Source organism: Myotis davidii, unplaced genomic scaffold, assembly GCF_000327345.1.
Source record: "Myotis davidii unplaced genomic scaffold, ASM32734v1 scaffold241, whole genome shotgun sequence".
Classification (NCBI taxonomy): Eukaryota; Metazoa; Chordata; class Mammalia; order Chiroptera; family Vespertilionidae; genus Myotis; species Myotis davidii.
The window spans coordinates 58,848-70,373 of NW_006291199.1; the positions used below are offsets into that span (position 1 = coordinate 58,848).

Here is an 11,526-nt window from a genome sequence, read left to right on the forward strand (position 1 = left end):
CGTCCGCCCCTCCTCTGAGTCTCAGTGTGCTCTTCTCTTTCCTTCTAGGTGTAGAATTTCCACCCAGCCAGCCTTCCTGTGGTTCTGGATGATGTCCGCTTTGTCTTTTAGTTGTATTTTTGAAGTAGTTATGTGAGGCAGCAATTTCCAGTGTTTACCTATGCCGCCATCTTGTGTGTTTTTTTCAGGACCCCGTTTATTAACACTAATAGACTCCGGTAATAATTTCCAAATCAGAGTGAAGAAACACGCAGAGGGCTTCACTTTTTATAACCTTCTGGGGTCTTTGTCTTTCAGATATAGTTCTGTTCCCTTTTGTGGGCTTACAGGAGGGCCCCCAAGTGTTGGGGGTCCCCATGCCATATCCAATGATCTGTCCTGGGGCCAGCAATAACGACCTTCCCCCGCCCCCAGGACAGTGCATTGTTCACGGTTTTTATGTTCTGACATGCCTTGCAAGATCAGTTTCCTCCTCATCCCCCACCCCCTCTTCTCCCACAAGCTTCTTTTAGCCTTCTAGAGCAACGACCACGGGATCTTATGGTGAACAGGGGTGACAACTGCTCTAAGCTACTTCCTGCTGGAAAGGAATGATGACCAAGGGGTTAACATACCACTTATTCCTCTCAGAGGGGTTTTTAGGGAGTTCTGGTTTCAGGCTTGAAGAGTTAATCAGTGGTCCCACAAACGTAGATGTTCCTACAGGGGGCACCAGGGGTAGGTGGTGTTTTCAGCCTTGGGGGTAGAGTTGCATACTTCATCTGGGATGTGACCTGTTGGATGTTGGCCCTGAGCACTGCTGAAACAAATAGGAGCAACATTAGTTAGCTGCATATTGGCCGTGACAGGTCCTCTCCAATACAACCCCCTCTCCCCACCCCATGTACATTTGGTAGTAGAGTCATAAGAGGCCACAGGCTGATAAGTTTAGCTAACAAAACTCTGGTTTGATTGGGTTTTCTCATGGACTACCTTGTCTAGCATATTTGGGTAGTGAGTTTCTAAGCAAGGAGCAAAGGATAGCATGACAAGGTATAATCCAACAATTTATGATTAGGTCTTTGTGCTTCTGTGTGGGGAGCAGTAATTTTATGGTGCGTCTGTGTCCCAGCAAGATGAGTTCTCCTCCTGGTACAAGTCTCAGATTTTGCTGGCACTCATAAAAAGACAAAATGAGAATTACTAGAGAGATAAAAACAATGATTATCCAGAAATACCAGAGCATTTTGCCTTTAAGAGAAGATAAAAAAAGAAAGATTAGTGTAAGGAAGAAATCAGCAGGGTGTTATCTGAATTCTTTAGAGCAGGTTGATCTGCCAGGTCCGCTGTCTTCTTGAGGGTGATCTGCAGCAGGTGTTTCTGGTCAGAGGTCACCTTCCACTCAGGCTGAGTGTCACTCGGCTGGTGGGCTGCCTTCACCTGGGAGTGGTGAATCCAGCTGCTCAGTCCTGCAACCTTGAGAGCTGTGGGGGTGGTTAGTATGAATGGATAGGGTCCCTGCCAAATTGGCTTAAGGGGCTCTTTTTTCCAGTCTTTTACCCAAACCTGGTCTCCAGGTTTATAAGGATGTACAGCTGTTCCTACAGAGATGGGTAGTCAGTCAATAACCCACCTGTGGACCTCAAAGACAGTTTTTCCAAATTCTTGTAGTTGTTTCTGGATTTCTAAGTTCCCTATTTCCCCCAAATCTCCCTTTGGCCGAATTAAGGGAGGGGTCTACCATATAGAATTTCAAAGGGAGAGAAACCTACCCTGGCCCTCAGGGCACAGTGTACCTGCAGGAGTACAAGAGGCAAGATATCTGTCCAGGGTAAGGTTGTCTCTTGGCATAGCTTAGCCATAGCCTACTTTAGAGTCTGGTTCATGCGCTCCACTTTCCCTGAACTCTGAGGCCTGTAAGCTGTATGTAGATTCCATTTAATTCCTAAAGTCTTTGGCTACCTGTTGTACTATTTCTGCTACAAAGGCTGGGCCATTATAAAACTCTATGGTCAGAGGCATTCCATAACGTGGAATTATATCCTTCAGCAATGCCTTAGTGACTTCTCTCGCCTTTTCAGTGCGAGCGGGATATGCCTCAACCCAACCTGAAAAGGTGCAAACAAAGATTAGCAGGTATTTATTCCCTCTGCAAGGCCCTATTTCTGTAAAATCTACTTCTGAGTCCTCAAAAGGAGCTTGGCCATAGCGCTGAACTCCTATCAGTCTTACAGGACCCTGTTTAGCATTGTTCTGAGCACAAAGGAGGCAACACTGAGAGACTGAACCACACAAGGTGGGTAGATGGACAATTAGCTAGTACCTGCCTAACAAAGCTTATAGGGCAGCCTTTCCTAAATTAGTGAGTTCATGCTGCTGGAGGACTATCTTATGGGCTAACTGTTCTGGGACATAGACCCTATGATCTGGGAGTATTCAATAGCCTTCCATTGTTCTCTTGTCCCCTTCTTTCTGGGCCCATTTCTCTTCCTGAGGAGTATATTTTGAAGGTTCAGGTAATTTGGGGGCCAACATGATCTGTGCTGGTGCTGCTTGTTCTTTAGCAGCCAGCTTGGCTGATACTGAGTCTTTCCCTTTCTGGTGACCTTTGCAATGGATGATGGCTATTTCCTTAGGCTCCCAGACTGCTTCTAGTAACTTTAAAATCTCATTATGATTTTTGATTCCTTTTCCTCCTGCTGTCAAGATCCCCTTTTCCATATATATGGCCCCATGGACATGCAGGGTAGGAAAGGCATAGAGCGAGTCAGTGTAGATGTTGGCATGCTTATTCTTACTGAGTTTTAGGGCTCTTACTAAGGTTCAAAGTTCTGCCCTCTGCACTGACCATCCTTCAGGCAGGGCCTGTGCTTCAATTATCTCAAAGTTTGATAACACTGCATATCCGGCTCGTCTTTTTCTTCATCTAAGGAGCTGCTGCTCTCTGTGAACAATACCAAGTCCATATTTTGCAGGGACCTATCCCTTAGGTCTACCCGGCTGGAATAAACCTCCTCTAGGACTTCTAGGCAATCATGCTCAGGGGCCCCCTCAGCGATGAGTAGAAAGGTGGCAGGATTAGTGTTCTCACTGCTTCTAATTGTACCTGTGGATTCTCACATAACAGCCTTTGATACTGAGTTATTCGAGCATGAGTCAGCCAGTGCTGCCCCCTTGCTTCCATCAGGGTGACAACAGCATGAGGTACTTTTACATTTGCGTTTTGTCCTAAAGTAAGCTTATCTGCTTCCTTGACTAATAATGCCATGGCTGCAAGGGCCCTGAGGCATGGGGGCTACTGGAGGCAACTGGGTCAATCCACTTAGAGAGATAGGCTACTGGTCTTTGCCAGGGTCCAAACTCCTGGTTTAGAACTCCTAGGGCTACCCTACTGTTCTGGTGAACAAAAAGATTAAAGTCTCACATCAAATATGGTAGCCCTAGTGCTGGGGCCTCAGTGAGCTTTGCCTTTATGCTGATGAAGGCTTTCTCCTGCTCAGGGCCCCATTCAATGGGTGCCTTCTCTTCCCCTTTTAAAGCTTCATAGAGAGGCTTGGCCGGTCTGAAAACCCTGGGATTCAGATTCGACAGAACCCTGCTGCTCCCAGGAATTCCTGAATCTGCAGCCAGGTGCTAGGGACTGGGATGGCACATACTGCCTGCTTCCTTTCAGTCCCTAGCCTTTGTTTCCCTTAGGTGATTCAGAAGCCTAGATACTTGTGGCAGTCTGGTCCAGGTGAACTGCACCTTGCCCCCTGTAGTTGGGCTTTCCCATTCGAAAGCGAGGAGAGGCTGACTGGAAGACGCTAATTGAAGACAGAAAAAGGCATCTTTCAGATCTAGGCATGTAAACCATTATGCCTCTCAGGGGATGAGTGCCAGAAGTGTATGGCAAACCTTTTGAACTCGGCGTGTCAGCATTTTGAAAAACCCTAACTTAATTCTGGTGCCATGTCACATATAGAAATTTTTTGATATTTGCAACCATAGTAAAACAAAGACTTATATTTTTGATATTTATTTTGCATAGACAAATGCCATTTAACAAAGAAAAATCATCCAAAACAATGAGTTCCCTTGTCACCTCTGACATGCATGTCATAGGTTCGCCATCACTGGTGTAGGGGTTCGAGAGTGCTGAATTCAGGATTATAACAGCCTCATTATCAGCCTGTAGATCCTGCACTGGGCGGTAGTCGTTATTCCCAGGCTTTTTGACAGGCAAGAGAGGTGTGTTGCATGGAGACCTGCATCATTTAACAAGACCCCACTGAAGCAGCCAGTCTAAGTGGACCTGGATTCCTAGGCATGCTTCCCTTGGAATTGGATATTGGCAGATTTTAACAGGCTGTGCCCCAGGCTTTAACTCAATTAGCCTCGGGGTGTGGTCCTTAGCCAGGCCTGGAGGGTTCCCTTCTGCCCAGACCAGCGGGAATTCCTTCTCTAATTCAAGTTCTAATGGTGAGGCCTTTGTTTGAAGGGTATAAAGTCTCCATTCTTCCTCTCTTGGCACTGCTAAGGACAGGATCATTGGGGAGGTCTCCTCACCTAGGCGAAGCTGTGCTGAGCCATCTGGAGCAAAAGTGATTTCTGCCCCCATTTTGGCTAAAACGTCTCTACCCATTAGAGGCACTGGACAGTCTGGCAAGTACAGGAATTAATGAATTACTTGAGGACTTCCAATTTGGCATCGGCGAGGGTGGCAGAATGGTCTATGGGTCTGGTCCCCAGTAGCTCCAATAATGATGACCTCCTTTCCTGAGAGAGGCGCTACTTTCTGAGTGACTACTGAGTGCTCCGCTCCCGTATCAACCATAAAGTCCACAGTCCGGCCCCCAATTTTCATTCTGACCATGGGATTGTGGGGGCCTAGCTGAAGTGAGCTCGGTCTGTCCTAGTTGGAACCAGCCATTGCTAGCCCAATGAAATATGCTTCAGGTGGCTCTGGTTGATAGCAACTGGGCAGAAAAGGGGGCCCAGTCTTTTTACTGTCTTTCGGGACATTCATTTTTCCAGTGTCCAGTTTCCTTACAATAGGCACACTAGTCTCATCTCAGGCTTGCTCTTCCTTTTCAACCTGGTCTGTATCCTTGCTGATCTGTCTGGGAGCCTGAGCCTCTAAAAGCCACTGCTATTATATTGGCCCTTCTTTGTATTCTCTTTTTTTCCTCCTTCCTTGCTTCACTGTCTCAATTGATGAAAACCTCGTTAGCTATTTCTAGCAGTTCAGTAGCATTCTTTCCTGTAAACCCTTCCAGTTTCTGTAATTTTCTCCTGATGTTAGGCTGCGTTTGGCCTATAAAAATGGCATTTACCATGGTTTGATTTTCTGGAGCCTCAAGTCTAAAGTGGGTGTAGATCCAGGATGCCTCACATAGTCTCTCATAGAAAGCTGCTGGATTTTCATCAGGCTTCTGGAAAACCTCAGAGATTTTAGCCATGTTGGTGAGCTTCTTGGCTCCGGCCCTGACCCCCTGGAGGAAGGCCAGCCGATATCTTTCTAGCCCGGTCCTTCCATCTTCTGAGTTTGGGTAACAATTGGGTTCCTCATCTGGGAAGGCCTTCCTGGCCCATCTATCTGTATCTAATATTCCTGCAGGGGTCTGGGTCTGGAGCCAATTCTTAGCCTCTTGTTATGACTCTCATGTGCTCCTCAGTGTTAAAGAATGTGAAAAGGAGCTGCTTGCAGTCCACGCAGGTGGGCTTCTGGGACTGGAAGATCATTTCTAGGAGGTATATCATGGCCTGAGGTTTTTCAGAATAAGCTGGGGTGTGATGTTTCCAATTCAATATGTCACTGGTGGTAAAGGGCTGATAATAATAGACTGGCCCTCCCTCCTGAAAGTTCCCATCTTTGCCAACTACTTTGGCACCCCGAATCTACCTTAGAGGCTTCTGATGTGCTGGTTGTGGCCTGGGCCCTTGATCGGCTGAATGCAAGCATCACCCAACTGGCTCTGGAGAGCCTGGTTGAGGAGAAACAGAACGGGGCAGTGTTTCTGGACCTTTCAGATCAGCTGGGGAAGCACTTGGTGCTGCCTGTGGCACATACGGAAATGGTAAAACCAGCAGGACTTCCTCAGGTTATCCTGGCAGAACAAGGGGTTGGGTTCCCTTCTGAGAGACCTGTGTCTTTTCTCTTACTACTAAAACCTTACAGAACTGGACCCAAGGCGGCAAGGTTTGAGCAATTCCTAACCAGCTGTCTATGTAGGGGAACTGATCTGGGTGCCTGTGGTCTGTCGTAACTATATTCCAGACCGCCTTGTCCAGTCCTACATCTAAAAAGCCTTCCTGGACCAACTGATCCCAAAGGCTGGCCATTCTAATTCACAGAATTTCCTCAGTGTTTTGGGGGTTCACTTTAATACCTGAGTCCTCAATAAAACCCTTTTCAAAATTTTCCAACATGCAATTGAGAACAGTGGGTTTACTTTGTCCCAACCCCATGATGATCAGTGGCGAGAGATAGACAAAGGTGCAAGGAAATTGACTAAAAGCCTGGAGGGTCTTCTTAAAGAAAAGATCCTTAATCAGCACAGGCAGGGGCAGGGCGGTAAAATCTCTCCACCCTGTGGAGCTGTGAGCCCTGCCCTTGAAAGAGCCAGCCAAACAAGACAAGAAGAGCTGCAAATATCTTTAAATCTACCCCAGAATTCCAAAATTTCAAACAGACAAACATCCATAATCACACTCTCTCAGTAGACTAGCCCAGAGTGGAGCTAAGCAGATAATGCCCAACTCCCCAGATGGGCATGGGGGCACTCCCGGCACTCACGCCCCAGAACAGAATTCTCAAAGGACATCTCGGTGAGAACCTACTGGAGGAGTTAAGACTGCATCCATCCCCCCTTCTCGGTAGCAAATTGGCTAGTCCCACACACGAACAAATAGAAGAGTGAACCCATAAGTCCTTAATTGAATCTGAATTCACTCCCCTCCTGAGTCCTGATTCCTGATTTACCTGACGAAGTCCTATGACTTCTGGGGAGGTGATCAAGCTCCCCCTTGCCCTCATTTGGAGTGGGCCTGACTGACTGGGGTCCCTACCTTACCAATTCTGTTGACAGGTCCAGAGGTGTCCGTGCACTTTCTCCAGATGCTGACCGGGTCCTGGTCTGAGGTCTTGGAGTGCCTGGAGTTCCCCCAGGTTCAATTCTTCTAAAATCAGCAGCGCACAGCTTCTGAGGCCTGTCCCACGCCCCTGGCCCCAAACCCCATCCACTCACCAGAGGCAAGAGTCAAATGCAGTTAGCTTCACGGTCAGGGAACCAAATGTAGCAGAAGACCAAAGAAATACCAAGCATGCTTCCTAGAGAAAGGGAAGGACCCCATTTATTAACACTAGTGGACTCCAGGAATAATTTCTAAGTCAGAGTGAAGAAACATGCAGAGGGCTTCACTTTTTATAACCTTCTGGGGTCTTTGTCTTGCAGATATTGTTCTGCCCCATTTTGTGGGCTTAAAGGAAAACCCCCAGGTGTTGGGGGTTTGCAGGCCATATCTGATGAACTGCCCTGGAGCCAGAGATAACGACCTTCCCCCCCTGAGGGCAGTGCATTGTTATCAGTTTTTATGGCCTGACACACCTTGCAAGACCAGTTTCCTCCTCAATATCTTTTAACATAATTATAAAAAGTATATAATATAATCTTTGGGGGATATATATATTTGATAATCTTTTAAGCCTATCTAATTCACTTAAAATCACATGGAAAGCTTTTTCAAATAAAAATTAATAAATATATAATATATATATTAAATATTATAAAGTTTTAACCTCTAAGGGAGAACGGGCAAAGTTGCTAAAACATTTCTTAAGTAAAGCTGAATTTTTCAGCAGCAGAATTTTAAAAAACAAAAAGCAATGAAATTTTGAAAGACGAAAAGCCCTCTAGCAGCCTGCATTTTAAATGGGCTGTGGGTGAGGTGGCGTTTGTGCCTCATGGATAAAATATATAAATTTGCTTACTTTGCTTTTTTAATAAAGATACTTACTTTAATTACTTAATAAATTAGCTTTTAAAAATACAATCAGGGTCTCATATAAATTAAGTTATATGAGAAGCCAATGTTTTTATAAGCAATTGGACTCTAATAAATTCCTCTGAAAGTTACTAAGACCTCCCATAATCCCTTTGTATATGCAAATGAGCCAAAAAAGTATGCTATGTTAAAGTAAATCTTAAGGTTAATAAAAAAAAATTTTAAATTTTGAAATCTCTTCTGCTAATATTTACAGGATAAACTGAAGGTTATTATTCAAACATTAAACCTAATTAATAGTAATCATAACTATAAAGAGAGTCACTTAAATATAGACAGAGTGGGGGAGGTACATTTTTTTGGGTACGTTCACTGCGGTTGACCCCTTACAACTCTCCTGTCCACACTCGTCTATCTGAAACAAGTATACCAGACAAGTGTGGATAGGAGAGTTGGAAGGGGTTGACCTCAGCAAACATACCTCAATCAGATTGAGGACTTTTTTAGCAAAGACCAGCTTAGGAGTACCCTAATTAAGTTAATAACAATGTACCTACCTATATAGTTTAAGTTTAAAAAATTTGGCTCTCAAAAAAAATTGCAATCGTTGTACTGTTGATATTTGGCTCTGTTGACTAATGAGTCTGTTGACTAATGAGTTTGATATTTGGCTCTGTTGACTAATGAGTTTGTAGAAGAAAAAAAAGTTTTTTAAAAGAAACTCTCTAAAGGTGGCCTAGAAATTACTCTGGAAGGAAATAAAGAGAGGTTTTCTTCAAATATCTGGAAAACTGTAATTTAAAAGGTTAATATATTAGGTTTCAAAAAGAAAAGTAATTTGTGTTTTTGCCTCCTTAAACAAAGCTTAGGTAGGTATACTCAAAGACTGATAGCAGAAATTCAATTAGTATCATTTACAGCCAAGGACAAGTAAAATTAAAAAAATAAACATTATTTCAGACTAATTTAAATTGGCAAATTGAAATAAGTGAATATTCAAGGGAACTTAGTTGTACTAGGCAGAAACCTATTCCTGGAGCATTAACTAATTTTCTTCTGATGATTCATAGCATAGTAAAAGCTGCTTAAAATCAATGAATCCAAAGCAGTCATATTTCTGTGCAGAAAATTAAAAGTTATCAAGACTGCATTGCAAAATTTCCAAAAGCCTCTTAAATTTATTTACATCAAAAAAGGGGGGATAGTGGACAAATATCCTGTAAGTAAATTACATCAAGCTTAATTACTTAAAATGTTTACTTTAAAATTTTTTCACTTGTAATGCTGATGGCAAGACACCCATGAAATTACACATATTGTCAGAATACGCCAAAGGAAAATAGTTTGGGCAAAAATGAAAAGATCCCAAGTCTAGTTTATAGAAAGATTCCTTTATTAACCTTTGGTCAAGAATATGCTTATATATTTCCAGAAAACTCCTCCAAGCCTGTGTGGATTCCTGCAACAATGGATCCAAGAGAGGAACTAACCAGACTACTTCAGCCACAGATGGCAGTGGCCCCAACCAACACACCAATGAGAAAAAGGAGAAACAGTCCAGAGATGGAAGATGGTGAATATGCCTTGCCATGCTAGCAGTGTGCGTCACTGCAGGTTGCCCAGGACCAAGCCACAGAAGGTCAGACCTGCATTGCCACCATGTGTCCACCATCCAGAACTGGAATATTATTGCTGTCATGTCACAGGGGATAGTAATGGAAAGAAGACTCAAAGAACTCTGAGCCCAGAAAGAAGCTTATCGCAGACTGATTCCTTTGATGCCTGGCAACAATTTAAAGGGACATAATAGAACTCTATCCTTTCCATTGAATTTAAAAATCTAATAAGGACTCGAGCTCTGCAAATGACATACATTCTTATTAAATTTATTATAACAAAGAAGGGGGGCATGCTGGGGGCTAATTACAACAGGTCATAAATGAAAGAAGTTCATCAAAATGTTGGTGGACCTTGAGGCTTCAGCAGGGCTCAAGCTACATATATCACTTGCTTCTGGAATAGCTGAAAGTCTTTCCCCAAACCTAAAGATTTGCATATATTATTGCCTGCTGCCTAACAGCCAAGGCAGTTCCCCCAACCTGACAATGCCTACTGTATACCAAACCTTACCTTTGATATATATATCTGCTTTGCTTTAGGGCAATTTGTGTTAGTAAAAAGCTAGGGGTCCAGTGGTTTAGAGAATTTGGTTACTAAAGCTAGGTCTCCTCTGACTCCCCAAAATGCCTTCCAAATTTATAGTTCATGTCTAGTCTCTTTATTAATTTACTCACAGCCATTCTCCAGATTCCTGAACCCTTCTAGATGCTGAGAAACACCCCAGCAGGACTATATCATAATAAAAAGCTTCTTCACAGCAAAAGAAACCATCAACAAAATAATAAGGGAGCCCACTGCATGGGAGAACATATTTTCCAATGTTACATCTGATAAGGATTTAATCTCCAAATTTTATAAGGAACTCATACAACTGAACAACAAGAAGACAAACAATCCAATAAAAAAAAATGGGCAAAGGACCTAAATAGACACTCTTGAAAGCAGACAAACAGAAGGAAAAGAGGAATATGAAAAAATGCTCAAAGTCACTAATCATCTGAGAGATGCAAATAAAAATGACATTGAGGTACAATCTCACTCCTGCCAGAATGTTAATCATCAACAAATCAACAAACTACAAGTGCTGGTGATAATGTGGAGAAAAGGGAACCCTTGTGCACTGCTGGTGGGAATGCAGACTGGTGCAGCCACTGTGAAAACAGTATGGTGTTTCCTCAAAAAATTAAAATGGAACTTCCATTTGACCCAATAAACTCACTTCTAGGAATATATCCCAAGAAATCAGAAACATCAATCAGAAAGGACATATGCACCCTTATATTCATAGCAGCACAATTTACAATAGCTAAGATCTCAAACAGACTAAGTGCCCTTCATCAGATGAGTGGATAAAAAGAAGTGGTACATCTATACAATGGAATACTATGCAGCTGTACAAAAGAAATTACTCTTACCATTTGCAACATCATGAATGGACCTGGAGAGCATTATGCTAGGTGAAATAAGCCAGTCAGTGAAAGATAAGTATAAAATTATCTCACTGATATGTTGAATCTAATGAACAACATAAACTGATGAACAAAAATAGACCCAGAGACATAGAAGCATCAAACAGGCTGTCAAACCTCAGGGGGAAGGCAGGGGAAGATGGGCGAAGGGTAGGGGTGGGAGGGTAAGAGATCAACCAAAGAACTTGTATGCATATAAGCATAACCCATGAACACAGACAATAGGAGTGTGAAGGCATGGGTGGCAGGGGGGTGGGGGGATGGTGGGCTTGGAGAGGCTAATGGGAGAAAAAGGGGACATATGTAATACTTTCAACAATAAAGAATTTTCTTAAAAAAAGAAGTGCTAATTAGCAGGTACAGAATAGTCATGGGCATGTAAAGTACAGCATAAGAATTGTAGTCAATAATCCTATCTAATAAAAGAGAAACATGGTAATTAGCCATACATCCGCTACCCTTCCCATTGGTT

General features: G+C 43.3%; 1 long non-coding RNA gene across 1 annotated transcript in view; it reads right to left on the bottom strand.

Moving 5' to 3' along the window:
• Window positions 1-4,464: 4,464 nt before the first annotated feature.
• The window catches only part of LOC107183175, an 11,104-nt gene continuing 4,042 nt past the window's right edge, over window positions 4,465-11,526 (bottom strand). Inside the window, exons 2-3 of the long non-coding RNA XR_001513955.1 lie at window positions 8,993-8,998; window positions 4,465-4,595 (exon numbers count right to left, since the gene is read on the bottom strand). This is a non-coding gene — a long non-coding RNA (uncharacterized LOC107183175). The remainder of the gene's footprint in view (window positions 4,596-8,992; window positions 8,999-11,526) is intronic.